This window comes from Tachysurus fulvidraco, chromosome 9, assembly GCF_022655615.1.
Source record: "Tachysurus fulvidraco isolate hzauxx_2018 chromosome 9, HZAU_PFXX_2.0, whole genome shotgun sequence".
NCBI classification, from domain to species: Eukaryota; Metazoa; Chordata; class Actinopteri; order Siluriformes; family Bagridae; genus Tachysurus; species Tachysurus fulvidraco.
In genome coordinates, this window is record NC_062526.1 from 15146049 (window position 1) to 15161149 (window position 15101).

Below are 15101 nucleotides of genomic sequence, written 5' to 3' on the forward strand. Positions count from 1 at the left end.
GGTATAATACACTGAAATGTACCTCCGATAAAACTCAGGACTTTCAATGGGATCAGGCAAAACGAACTGAATATCATTTCATATATGATTAAAAAAACACTGGAAAAATTGAGCTAAAGGGTTTCAAGTTCAATGTCAATTCAAGTTCAAGTTCAAAGGCTAACCGATGTAAAGCTGGTCAGACTTGGGTGTATTTAGTGCTCACACTGCTCCTGATCTGACTTCTTCCCTAAACAGTAGCCTATATAAACACCTTGTTATAGAAATCAGTTTTCGATGGCAAATAACATCATTTGAATTATGTGGTGTTATTAGTAATATAGTAATTAGTTAATTAACCATCACCTGAACAATCAGAGTCGAGACCTCGTCGGTGCTGTGGTATAAACATTAAGACAAACATGATTGTGAACTCTTCCTACTCCTGTACATACAGGTTGGGACACAGAGGAACATAGATTTTGCAACATGGCAGCACAAAGATGATTTATCCTCTACACCGTTAAAGGCTATAGTGATATTTGAAAAAAATCTTACCACTGAACACTGTTGCCAAAGCCTCCCATTACATGCTCATTAGCAGTAAGGCCATGAATGTATATGCTGAAGGATTAAGTGTGTGTCATGGTTAATTATCAGCACACACTGATGGTGTGAGCTGGAAGGAAAAATTCCACTGTAGTGCAGGATAACCACTGGGGGGCGTAGTGGTGTCTCTCATATGAATCGTCTTCCCTGTTTCTGTCTCTTACCAGCCCTCTCATTTCTCAGTAGCACACGACACAACAGGTCTTCGTTTCTGACTAAATTATCCTTCTGTATTACCTGCCACGTGTGAGTAGACTACAGAGCGAGTTATTAATTTGATTTATTAATTCCTGAATGGATTCTGACAGCTGGCCCTCTGCGCCTCCATCAGGCCTCGTTGCTTACATTTCGCCTGCTGATGGTGTCCTTTGACAGCTACATTACCCTACATGTGAGCTGAATACTACATCCTTTATGTTTTACTTCTAGTGCCCTAGAAAGGGAACAGGACAATGGTTTGTGCACTCCATTTAACACTGATGTCCGATTTAGTGAGAATTTCTACGACCTTTATTCTGTTATGGAAAACTAATATACAGTAACATTAACGTGTTTAACCACAATGCTGTTGAGTTCTAACATCTGATTGGCCGAACAGGGACAGATCGATTTGGTCTTAACTTGTCGCCTGTGTTGCGTAGAAAGGAGAAGGGGAATTTTACACTATAATATAACACAAGTGATATCAGGAATTAAGCTGTTTTACAGAGACTCCATAACATTAATTAGAAATATAAATGTTAGTTTTGAGTATGGTGTCATTCTTTGATAAGAGAATTTGGAGTTTGAATGTGAGGTGAAATAAAGCACGCTACTGGGACTGAAAAGTTACCCACGTCACACCACCTCATCACTGATTATGCCCCCAAAATGCTTTAATCCTTATGAAAACGGTTAGATTTTTTCTTGCCTGTTTTCCAATTTTGCAACAGTTAACAACTTCTAGAGTAAAACTGTCTTGAATATTAACAGCATTGGCTCTGATCATAAAACACTGTTACTAGCTCTATTGACGATCACCATGATGCATACTGACAAAATAGGACGTGATTCTATCGTTCTAAAGCTTTTTCTTTTTAGGATTTCAGTTGCAATAAATAAAGCAGTGGCCCTCTTATGGGTAATACCCTCATTATGGGTAATACCACTGCATAGCACCTGGCATAATTGCAGCTGAAGTGCAAATGAAGTGTGTTGTGGTGTTGTGGAAATTGGACACTTGTGATTGGCGCATGAACACACACCCACCCACCCACCCACCCACACACACACACACACACACACACACACACACACACACACACACACACACACACACACACACACACACACACACACACACACACCAAGTACAGAAATGTTCAAATGAACCTTTATTTAAAAAGTGTCAATCAGGCTTTATTTTTGACAGATATCCTGTGGGTTACAGATAAACGTAGGCTTTTGTTGAAACTACATCAAATAATGTTTATAAAGCATAAAAAGCAAAAGCATTCTTTTTTTAATTTTCTACGAAGCACAGTCACTATTCTGATAAAACAGAAGTAGTGTTTCATTTCCCAGCATGCTTTTTTTCACTGTAATTAAGGCTTAACTCAAAGCTCTACAGGAACCTATATTAAAGCAAAAAGCACACTGTGCCTTTCAGGGATTATGGCCAAATTAACTTTGTTGTCAGGTGAAAGGTTTTAAGTCGTGCCAAACTTGATTAGCATTGCTGTACACGGCATGTCCTAAACCACATACTGTTCTACTACACACTACTACATCATGCAGTGCCTTTACGCATGTAGTCACAAATTCATCACAAACGAGACCCTGCAAATAACACCTACGCAAAAAGTCTGAATAAGCCATCCACCGCCACCATGGGGCGGGACACTGGAACTACGGGTGCTGAACATCATGTAAATAAGTCAATATTTTTACATTTGTAAGCTTCTTAAATGAGTTTATTCACTATATTATTATGTTTTGCCATACCAATGATAAGTTGCATAAACTGACATTAGTCAAAATTTTTCGCAAATACCTGAAGTCGAAATAATGTAAGTGGAGGCATGAGGTATATAAAAACAGTGGCATTGTAAAATGCGCCAAAACATCTTCCAAGACGATACTAGTCTTGTACTATTATGTTTATTTACATTTACAGTATTTGGCAGACGCCCTTATCCAGAGCGACGTACATAAGTGCTTAAATCTCTAACATTGGATACATTAATGCTGGTTCACTAGCATATATACCTTACTTGTACTTGGACGGTTTAAGGGCCAGCTTAAGTCAACCCACCCACCCAAACGTTTTTTTATTCATATCTAAAAAACTCAAATACAATAGAACATGGATCGTTTTAAAACTAATTATATCGAAAATGAGATGAAGAGCACTCGTCGATCGACGTCTAACAGGATTCTAATATATCAGTAGTGTATTGATGCATGAACAGGCCTGTAATCACATTAATCACTGCAAATTGTGAATGTACATCACCAACATTACCATTTCTTTAAATGGCTTCACTTCTTAATAAAATGAGCACTAAAGTTTGATGTGTGCAATTTTAGTACAAAATTTTCACTGTACAAGCTTTTGACATAGGTTTAGTAATGAACTAGGAGAGTAAACAGCTTTTTTTTTTTAACTTTGTTAAAATGGCACACAGATGAGTTTCAGATGTAAATGCAATACTGGAGGCTATAAACCTGCATTGCATGTTAGCATCATGTTTCCTGAGGAACACAGACGGCACCTTTTGATACTCAACACATCTTAGCTGATCACCTATTTTGGGTTAAAGAGACATTTCAGTTATTTCTGAAATATGGCTTTAAAATTGGAATATGCCATGTTTGCTTATCTTCCACTCAAATTTTAGACCCCACATTTTTGCATACATGCAAACATCAGGGTTATTAGGAAGCTTGTTAAGTCTGTTTGTTCTATTATGCCGGGGAATATGGCTGACTTTGTGCTTGTGTGTGTGTGTGTGTGTGTGTGTGTGTGTGTGTGTGTGTGTGTGTGTGTGTGTGTGTTGCAGCAGTCAAGGATGTTCCCGCATAGCTCAGGCATGGGGTTGTGAATAATTAAGCAGCCCAGAAAGCAGCAATAGGGGGGTGCTGCCATGGTGACGACCTCCCATGGCCCTGGCACTTGGTGGGGTAATGTAAATGCCGCCACTCTAATGTCAGCCAAGGATTTAATAAAACACAAACTACTCAGTTAATCCTGCAAAAATAAATCTGAATTATCCCACTGAAGGTCTCAGAGTCTGTGTGTGCAGGAGATTCCTGATTCACTTCAAGTGGCACAAGCTAAAGGGGATTTTCCCCTAACCTACTTACAGTATTTCTTTAAAAGTTTAAAAATATATAACTGAAAACACAGATAAACAAATCACAATCAATTTGACAGGCCAAGAATTTAGCATTTGTTTACGTTCTCATTTCAAGCTTCAATGATACTATAACAATAGTAAATAATAGTCATTTATTTTAAAGAGATCACGATCAGCTCGTGTTGATCTTAGACTAAAAATAAAGATGAGAAGGACAGGTTTATTATTCAGAGCCTTCCCATGAAGTTAGAGCATAATGCCAAGAAAAAGAAAGAAAGAAAGAAAGAAAGAAAGAAAGAAAGAAAGAAAGAAAGAAAGAAAGAAAGAAAGAAAGAAAAACAAGCATGGGTCATATAAAAAACTACAGTTAATTACAAAAAAATTAATCCATTTATATGCAAAATAAGTCCCTGTGTAAGTTGTTGCTATAGAACTGACAACAAATTAGAAAGAGTGCATTAATAACTAACTGTGGTCTGTGGTCTTACAGCTGGGACTACAGTCAGATTCAACTTTCAGACCAAACAGAATCAAGAATTTAAGATTGATGTTGTCTAAACAATTGTACAGTGATCCTGCTATAAAGCTATAGATATAACCTGGGCAGAAGAAACATCTAGATGTGGGTCAGAAGTTTTAAGGTGTTTAGATACAGACAATCAACCTTTGTTTTTATTTTCTTAGTTAAATCCTATATATGGAAAACAATGGTCCATAGCAGGTCAAAACACACCAGTTGTGAATTTAATTACAATGTATAGTTAGTTCAATTTATTTGTATAGCACTTTTAACAATTCCCATTGTCTTAAAGCAGCTTTACGGAAGTATGGAAACAGAAGAGAAAGAGAAAAAAAGAAATAATAATAATAATAATAATAATAATAATAATAATAATAATAAGTTACTTAATATATACAATTAAACTTTAAAATGAATAAAAAAATATTAACTTATAATTTAAAATACTATATTTCTATCCCTATCCCTAATGAGCAAGCCGGAGGCGACGGCGGCAAGGAAAAACTCCCTGAGACGATATGAGGAAGAAACCTTGAGAGGAACCAGGCACAGAAGGGAACCCATCCTCATTCGGGTGAAACTCTATAGTAAATAGTGTAAATGTAAATAACGTCCTTTATACAACAGTTTATAATAGTTCAACCGAGAGCTCCTGAGGAACTAATGGGTCATCGTAACTCTGAGTTCAGCACAGACCTGATTGCTTGATTGCAATGTTAGAATGTAGAAACCAACTATGGTTGCTCACTAACAATGTTGTACCAGCACTTTTACCTCATTGTTTTTTCACCCTCACTTACTCCTCAACTTATGATGGAAAAAACTGTGTGCTTTTTGGAATATCTCTTTTTTTAATTTACTTACAAAAAAATCTACAAAGAACCTAAGTGCAACTGTCATACTAAAATATTCTACCAATATCTATTCTACCGGTTTATTGAGCAAATTAATTGGACAGTAAGTGAAGTTTTAAGTCCATCCATGTCAAAAAATTACTTTATTCCATCTACAGTTTTATATTGTGTGTGTGTATATATATATTCTCTAAAATGCAGGAACATAAATAAATAAAAATACAAAACTAACACCATCTTACATTTTGCTTCTGTATGTATTTTAAAGGGCATTTGTACACAAAAGTCTCTGACTGTTATAACTAACAAGAACAGGGCTATTTTTCTGCACAGCAGCCAACTCTCATGATGCTTGAGTGTCAGGTTTCACACCAGGTACAGAACAAAACTATAGAAATAAAATTTCATGGTGGTAAAGCTCTCAAAGTCATGTGAATGTGTGTTATATGGGTTTATAGTATACATACTGTATAACTTTTTAAAAGTTTTTAACAGTACAACTGTTAAAGTGCGATGTAAACCTAGAAAGAACTCTAAGAAACTCTAGCAACCCTTTTCCTTCTCCCCAGTAAGGATCTTTTCCAATTATGGTTGCACTATGAGCCAGAACCACAATACCAGCTGGAAATACAGACCCAGTTGAAGATGGGCCTGGTGCCAGGCTCTCATCAGGCATGACTCATCACGTTCACACTAACCTGCATCCATCACATGACCGGGTGATTCTCTAAACTGAAGCTGGGTTTATTAAAAATAAATACATACATAAAATAATTGTTGCTAGTGTGCTCAACGATGAGGCATATAGATGATGCATTTCATTGCCTGTTGCCATGGAGCCATTTGTTGTTCATGGGTTCCACATTTTTTTAGGTGGTTAGAAAAATACTCTCGCCCAGTGTTGATTGGATTTCAGCATCATTTAGGGCCTTCAGCTCACTCGCTTTCACTCTGCTCCTCTTGATTCATTTCATCTCGCATCGCTAATGTATCCGAGTCATCTAATTATGGATATCACTATATACAATCAGCACCAGTCTCACTCTGGTTGGCATCTTCAAAATGCTTTGGGAAAGAACCATGTTGGAAATGATATCACAGTAAACACATTTTTTTTAATAAAATGAAGTCCAGCTGGTATTGTACCTGACTTCCATTGTACATCACTATATTTTAATTAGATAAAAATTAGACATCTTGGAATTATAATGATTTTTCTGAGCTTTAATGATTAGGAATTGGTGTCCTACAAAAAAAAAAAACCTAAAAGCTGTTCACTGTGTCTGGATTGTTTTACAGCAGCTAAAATATTAAAAGTAAACAATGTGATATCACAACACTTTTGAATTCACAAATTTGATTGGTCAGAAGGTACAGATTTGTTTTAGGTAGCATCCATTGTATAATAAAGCTTTAGTGTTATATACAAGTGCAACAATGAGTAGCTAATATAAAGCATTAGCCATGTATAAATTTACCACAGATTGTTTGCTTTATTGCCAAAGAACTCAAGCTTGCCAGTGTAGAAACTATAGGTTTTCTCACCCAGTGTGTGTGTTTTTTTTTTGTGTGTGTGTGTCCTAGATCAATAAACAATTACACAAATTTTGCACCTTGTGGCTGATAAAGAACTAATCTTTGTCATTCATTTAAAGCCAGGGCAAGCTGGTAGTCATGTCCATACCCTTGTAAAGTGGCCATGTGATCCATATATCTTTTAATTACATATAATTAAAATAACCCATGACTCTAAAGCTCAAGCCTCTACGATTTGTGGCTTCTTTTGCTTTAGAACACTTTAGGGTCTATCTGGACACTTTCAATTTCAGCATTTATCTTTTAGGTTATCAAACAAATCATCCAATTTTTTTGGTCTGTTTCGGTTATGGTTCAGATGACCTCGAATTCACTAAACCCTTCTTCTTGTAACACTGTCGGAGATTTGGCCACCATGAAGATAAGACTCTGCATGGAAAGAAAGCGGTATACCTTACTACCGGAATGGAAATGCTATAGGATGGCCTGACACTCTGGTGAGACTCCAGCTGTATTAACAGTGGTAGATTTGACTGGTGTTGAGTTGGAACTGATAATGTATTACGTGTGTGTGTGTGTTCTTTCAATACCTGGCAGAGAAGGGTAAACCATATTTATTTGTTGGGAAATGTCACTATGGTGACTGACCAGGATGGTTAAAGATGGAGGTGGACAAGTCATCAAGCAGATGATCGAGGCATTGGCGCCAACAGCTCACAGACCATGGGGATCTCTAGACCAGCACCTATTTCCACACAGCTCTTATTTAACCAGCAGCACATTTACTAGTGAATTGCACACATTTTTTTCTTACTTGCTTATATACTTCTCAACTTTCTTCTACAGATGACACAAATGGATTCATAAATGGACACATACCGATTAACCCAGAAAGTAAAGATAACTAAATTATTATTCGTTATCACTTTTTATAACAGTATTATTTTTGACACACTTTCTTCTAAAACATGCTTCCTCACATACATTTATCAATTGCTTGTGCAAACCTTTACCAACGAACCCAACACGTCCCTGACCATTTCCATCAGCGTGAAAACAACACAAAAAAACTCATATGTTATTTATACCTGTGGATCAGTGACCAGATTTCGTTTTCTTCAAGAAAGCGTCAATTGACTAATGAATTGCGCATGCCCGGTTTTGTAATTTATCCACGGTAGCAGGGCCGCCATCTATCGTCTAAAATGTGTAATGGCACATTAGAGAAGTAAAAGCTTTTAAAATACATATTAGTATTGTAATAATAAGAAAAAATTTTATTTATTTATTATTTTTTTTAGAGCTACACTATGGCTGACGAAGCAGGAAAATGAAAAGGATGAGAATGTGAGAGATGTGAGAGAGACCGGTTTGCAAATGTACCTAAACAGACTAGATATTTGGTTTCCCAGATGTTTCTTCTCAAGCTACAAGTCTAACCACTAATGGAAGGTGATTGTGACGCATGGTACACACACTCTACCCTCTCTATCTATCAGCACTAATCAATCGTATGGATCTGTGAGCTCATGTATTTGGAAGATGGCAGAGAGCACTTTCCTCAGTGTGTTACACACTATTAAAAAGCAGATTAAAAAGATGTGGTTGGTTGGCTTCACATGTCTTAGAGAAAGCATGTGTTCATCTTCACCTTCCTTGGCTGGGAGATGTTATACGATAGAGGAGGCGAGCCCCAGTGTAGAGGTCTTCTTGGGTCTAAAGAAATGTACCCGACCCGAAGTAACCTGAATCACTTTTTACCCTAACCCGACGTGCATATTTTATTTTTTTTTTTAAAGAAAAACCCGACCCGAGACAAACCCAAAAAAATTAGACCCGAGTCCGACCCGACGGCAATTTTTTTTAACCCGACTGGAACCGAATGTTGCATAACTCTACACTAAAGTAACCGCTACAGCGTGGATTCAAAATTGATTGACAGGTCTTACCGCCAGCCACACGTCGCCAGCCACACGTCGCCAGCCACACGTCGCCAGCCACACGTCGCCAGCCACACGTCGCCAGCCACACGTCGCCAGCCACACGTCGCCAGCCACACGTCGCCAGCCACACGTCGCCAGCCACACGTCGCCAGCCACACGTCGCCAGCCACACGTCGCCAGCCACACGTCGCAAGCGGTCTTGGCAAAAAGAGGAGAGGTTGGAAAAGGACCCGAGTCAATGCACACACATACAGTAGTTCAGGTCTTCTCGGGTCCGTTCGGTAAAAACACATTCATTTTAAATTACCCGATGCCGCCATTATTAGACCCGACCCGTGTCCGAGGCACACGTGAAACTTTTAGACCCGTTTTCGGACCTCTACCCCAGTGCACCATAATCTAACCCCATATGCAGGCAAAATGAAGAGGTTATTGTGTGATGCTTTTCCTGGGTCACCAAACTTAAACGTATCATTTCTCTGGTAGTAGCCTTGAGGTTTGCATCTTGTTATACTTTCTTTGAGAATAAGTTTCATTTAAGTGATCGGTTCTTTATCTTAGTATTCCAAATGCTGCATCATTTTATGGCCAAAATCTGAATTGCCATCTTATATCTTTGATATAAACCAATTCACTTCATCTGTTGTGTTCACGTTTTCTTTCTTTAATCAGTCAGATTTCTTAAAGGCTTAAGTCGCTGACATCACGTGACATCCAAGTCAAAGGTACAAGTAAAATTTGCTCAGCAAACATGTATTCGTTGACTGTTTTAACGGGAGTGAAATTCTTTTCAGTATTTTGTTAACAAAATTGACTAAAACTTGACAAATAAATTCTTAGATAGCTTGTTGGAAATCACGTTTCAATGGCCCATCTTTCTCTCTCCCTCTATCCTCCTCCTCCTCCTCCAGCAGGGAACTCGTCATTTATTCATCGCACAAGCCAAATTAGCACTTGTTAGCCTCCGACTGTTTGCTTTATTTTATTTGACATCATTAGCCCGTCCTCTTCTAAAAAGGACTGCTTATAGCTCCCTCACCTAGCAACCTATACCGAGGTTGCTGCTTATCCCCCCCTCTCCGGCTTCTCCTGCACCCTCTCTGGGTGTTAATCGCCCATGTGCTGCCCAGGTGCCACCTCCCAATGACACGTGACACACGTTCCTTGCTTCATCCCTCCTTTTCTGTCTCTCCTCTTTGCTTTCTGTCTCCGCCACGACTTTTGCGGCCTTCTCTGCACGCTCTCTGTATAATGGGCCGACTCCAGTTTAAGTTGTGATGGAGGTGAAAAGAAGGAGACTACACTCTTAAATATGCCCCTTTGGTTTCTGTGTGTTTTTTTTTTTTTTTTTTTTTGGAGTTGGATGTGACGTCAATGGGAATTGAAGGGAAACCTGTCAGTGTCATGGGGTCAGCGTGAAGCGTCAAATTTTTTCGAGACACCACACTGAGGCCATCACCTGTGGCCCTTAACCCAAATCTACTACCATTCTCCTTGGTATTTTCTGGGATTCTTGGAATTCACAAGAGGAGATCTGTGATTCTAAATAAAAGGACTGATACTGGTAGGTGGTCTGAATTTGACTATTAGAAAGGAAAACCTAATCTCCTCTGTTATGACTATTTTTTCGTTTTTGCTGTTTGCAGTTGGCTACTACAGAAATGCAAGTGTCTCAGATGAGTCATGTGTCATGTTGACTTAAAAAAAAAAATCTGCTCCTGCTGATTTACCAACGCCATTTTGCCTGTTGTGCGTGTGGTAAATAAATGATAGCTGTTATTCATCCACCATCTGTGACAATGTGCTCTGAGCTCGGCAAGAGGGTTTCTCTACCATATGCTTCTTCTAAGGAGAAATCACTCCATCCGCAGACTTTTCCTTTTAGCTCCATGACTAAAAGGACTAAATCGGTTTGCTTATGATGTGCATTTATGTGAGTCAGCATCCTGACTAGAAATGTCAAAAATGTTTACGAGCATCTGTCATGCACACAGATTTTTCTCCTATGTGTTACAGATTATGCATCCAAAAGTCAATCAGGAAGTGGATACAAAATTACTTGAGTAATGCTTCTTATGTCTGAATGCTGTATTTAAGACTAGAATTTTTCCAGCTTTTCCCCGGTATTAAGTTATACAGCAAGTCTCTCTGAATATGATATTCACACACTATTTTGCTTCAGCTGCATTGCTGATATTATTGTTTTAGAATTGATCATGTGGCAAAATTGTGATTTTTCTGTCTCCTTTCCACAAGAACAGAACTGAATCTCAAAGGACAAACTGGTTAGAAAGAAGACTTTTGGCCCTGGAACTGAACTAAGAGTCTCTGAATCAGAGGGCTTGGCATGATTTTGTTGCCATGACAACTCACTAAACCTATTTGTTATACTCACAAATCCAGAAATCCAAATAGTGAAATTCTCCACCATTATTATTATGCAGTTCATATTATGCAATCAGAAAATCTGAATACCACAAGCTTTTGGATGTTAAATCAGTTGTATGGTTCTTACAAAGGATTCGCACTCAAATTTGTTAATTTTTGGCACTTAATTACAATTATTTAAGATGATAACGAGTGTGTTTATTCGAAAATATATGTAATTACATCATTCAAATTTGGCTTGATTAGACAATCAATTATCAGTAAGATCATTTTAATTTAAGATAAGATAATTTATTACTGATGTAATCATTTTTTTGTGACTCGGAGACTAGCGATGTGTCATTTGTGAATTAATCGACTCTTTGAATCGACTCTTCTAGGTGAACTGACTTTTGTCGAGCCATCACAGTGTTGTACTTTCAACCGTGTGAATCAGATACACTAACAACATAGAAACCTTACAACATAGAAACTATATCTGCCAATGTGAATTCATAATGCCTTACTCACGTAAATCAATTATTTTAATTTAATCACTGTTTTTTTAAATAGATCAATGTCATGCAAGGTGTGCTATTAATTAGATGAATTAAATAATACTTCATTTAAAAAAAAAATACACATCAGAAAACCAGTTTGGAAAAAATTGCAAGGAGTCTTCTGAAAGCTCAAACAATTGATTCAAATGACTACTCAATGGAAAGATCACTGGAAGTGACATCTTTGTGTCTATCAGAATAGGGTTTTATGCATCAATTTGAAGGAAGATGTAAAAAAGGGAGAATATATTTTACCTTTTTCCATTTTTGGTCTAAAATATTTACATTTCATTTGTTTAATGTCGATAAAAATGATGTAATGTAGAACACAATCATTTATATAACAAGATCTGCTAAAATTTCCTAATTGTGTTATGACCAACATAGTAGTCAATGAATAGCATCTTAGTTATATATAAACACTTTTAATCTGTGTGGTACCACTCATACAATACAGTCAACTATAACTGCTGATTGTAGGGTCATTTTGTTAAAATTATTATTCTTAATGTGGAAAATGTGGAAAAAATAATTATAAATTCCATCTGAAAAATAATCAACGCTTAATCTGTTGCAACGAGTGATAAAAACAACTGTGTCCAATTTCATTTTCAATGTGAAGCGTTTCATTACAGGCTTGTGCAAACACGCAGACTCGTCGATGCGGCCCCTGAATTATTGATGGCTGTTCACTGTTAAAAATGCAGCCCCAACCTTTTTATCGCTCATCAAAAAGGACAGGCCAATTAGATGGGCTGTTAAAAAAAGATATGTCGCATCAGGAAATCTTACTTAATCTTACTTGGGATTGAGGACACATTCTTTAACACCACAATGGCAACTGAATCTAAAACAGAGAGAATAAAGAACCGTTTGTACCCCGCAATTAAGGACTTTGGAAAAATTGGTGCATGTGACTGTCTGAGTCCTGACAGATAAATGAGCTCAGTATAGAGGACTGAATATCTAACAAGTGTGGGTCAAGTTAGAGAAGAAAGATGACCGGAAAAAAGGGGAGATATAATGAGAGAGGGGGCTGAAGGGAAAAAGAGTGGAGATGAGGGTCATGTGGCAGAGAGAGAGAGAGAGAGAGAGAGAGAGAGAGAGAGAGAGAGAGAGAGAGAGAGAGAGAGAGAGAGAGAGAGAGAGAGAGAGAGAGAGAGAGAGAGAGAGAATTTGAGTGATGAAAGCAGAGAAGAGAGGTGTGAAGAGAGAAAAGAAGTAATGGGAAGGTGTGAATATCAGTTGATCGAGCAATCCCAGGTGTAAAACCCACACTATTCGCACACTAAAGCACAATTCTAGAAATGTCTGTAATGTGGGTGGAAAATGACCACACACACACACACACCCCTAAAAATGAACTGTCTAAGTATTCTAACTAATACTTTCTTTTTTTAATTGTACTTTGCGTGACTCAGAGGCATGACTCAGTCATTTTTAAAAACTATCTGGTCAGAGTTAGGTTAGGTCATTCTGCATCAAATAAGAAAATTAAAGCAAAAGGTGAGCATTAAATCATTTCTGGAAGGAAGGAAGGATGGAAGGAAGGAAGACAGGAAGGAAGGAAGGAAGGAAGGAAGTAAAGAAAATGAAGGAAGAAAATAAAGGAAGGAAAGAATGAAAGGAAAAGTGAAGGATGGGAGTGAAGGAAGGAATCAAGTAAGGAAAGGAAAAAGGGAAGAGGATGAGATGGAGGGAAGAAGGGAGGAAGAAAATAAGATAGAAAGAAAATTATTTCCAATTCTCTGTCACACTAGAAAACCCTCATACTTCTACTATTACTACTGAATTTAGTGTTTGATTGATTAAACAGTCATGTTAGTGTTGATTGACGGTAACTAATGTAATAAATAATGCCATATTTAAAAAAATTTAAATATTTAAAAACACAGTAACACAGACCCATATTTTAAATCTCCCGATGAACAAAACGGTTTTGATATTTCAATCTAACTCTGAATTTCTGCTTCTCTGCTTCAACACGCTGTAGTTTCATGTTAGGTTCTTCTATGCAAATAGCTATGGCATTTTTAAAGAAAAACAAAATCAGTTGGTATTATTTTCTTTCTCAGTCCACCAGAGAACAGGATAGATGAAAAGAAAATCACAAAGCCGAAGAGTTCTTCAATCACACGGCACCGACATGAAGGTAGGAAAAGTGTCTTGATGCTTACACATAGAATTTAAATGACCAGCTTCATGTTGATATTGTACCTGAGAGGACTGACTTTGAATCAAAAGTAAATGTATTTCTTATCCATACAGAGAAACATGACTTGAAATCATGATGAAGGGATGAAGGGAATTGTTTTGGGTTTTGTTTTTTTGTACTTCTCAGTGAATCACTATTTGAACAATTTTGTTCACTTGCCAGTTTGAATGATAGTCTGTGAAAATCTCATCCGAAAGCATACTCTAGTTGGACAGTGTAAGCACAACAATTTTTATTATGCCAGCCTACTATATTCAGGCCAGCTCCATTTTATTAAATAAGAATCATACTGATTGATATTGGTTGGGCTTAAAATGAATCTGATCCTTATACATCATATTAACATTAGTTATCTTGCTTGGCCAAGGCCAGTGAAGATATAGCAAATAGATTTGGCCAGCTGGAAAAAAAACTGCAACACTTTTCAATTGCTTTTTAAACATTTTTCTTAAACTGTAGATTTTTCTTTATGGCAGATGACCAAACTTGCCCCAGGGAGCTTAGCTGCTGTTCAAAAATTTTGTTCTTTTGTTTTTGGCTCTGACAACCAATGTTTTTGTTTTTTCTTTCTTTCTTTCTTTTTTTTTAAGTGAAATGGCTTCCCATTGGGATGAATTAGGCTGTCATCCAGGGATTAGCAGCAGGTTACCAGCACAGATCTTTTTTTTTTTTTAGGTTAGAAAACAAATGTTCAAAGTTTTTAAACACACACACCCTAGAGCTAGAGCTGTGTTAGTCAATACTTTATTGGGGATGCTTTTTGAGTCTTATTGAATCTCATAAATGCAGAGCTGAAAGATATATATATGTATGATATATATATGTATATATATATATATATATATATATATATATACTGTGGCTATATATATATATATATATATATATATATATATATATATATATATATATATATATATATAGCCACAGTGGTTGCAAATCAGTGACCTCTATGCCAGTCACATGACCAGATCAATAGAGAGGGCTGCATCAGTAAGGGCATCCGGTGTTCAATGTGCCAAACTTAAACATGCGAATTCCTTATGGGATCAGTCCATGCCCGGGTTAACAATGACCTACTGGGTGCCGGTGGAAATTGGACTACTGTTGGTCTAGGAAGGAGAGGATTCATAGACAGAGAGAGAAGAGGAAAGGCAGGAGTATAGGTCTGAGAATAGAG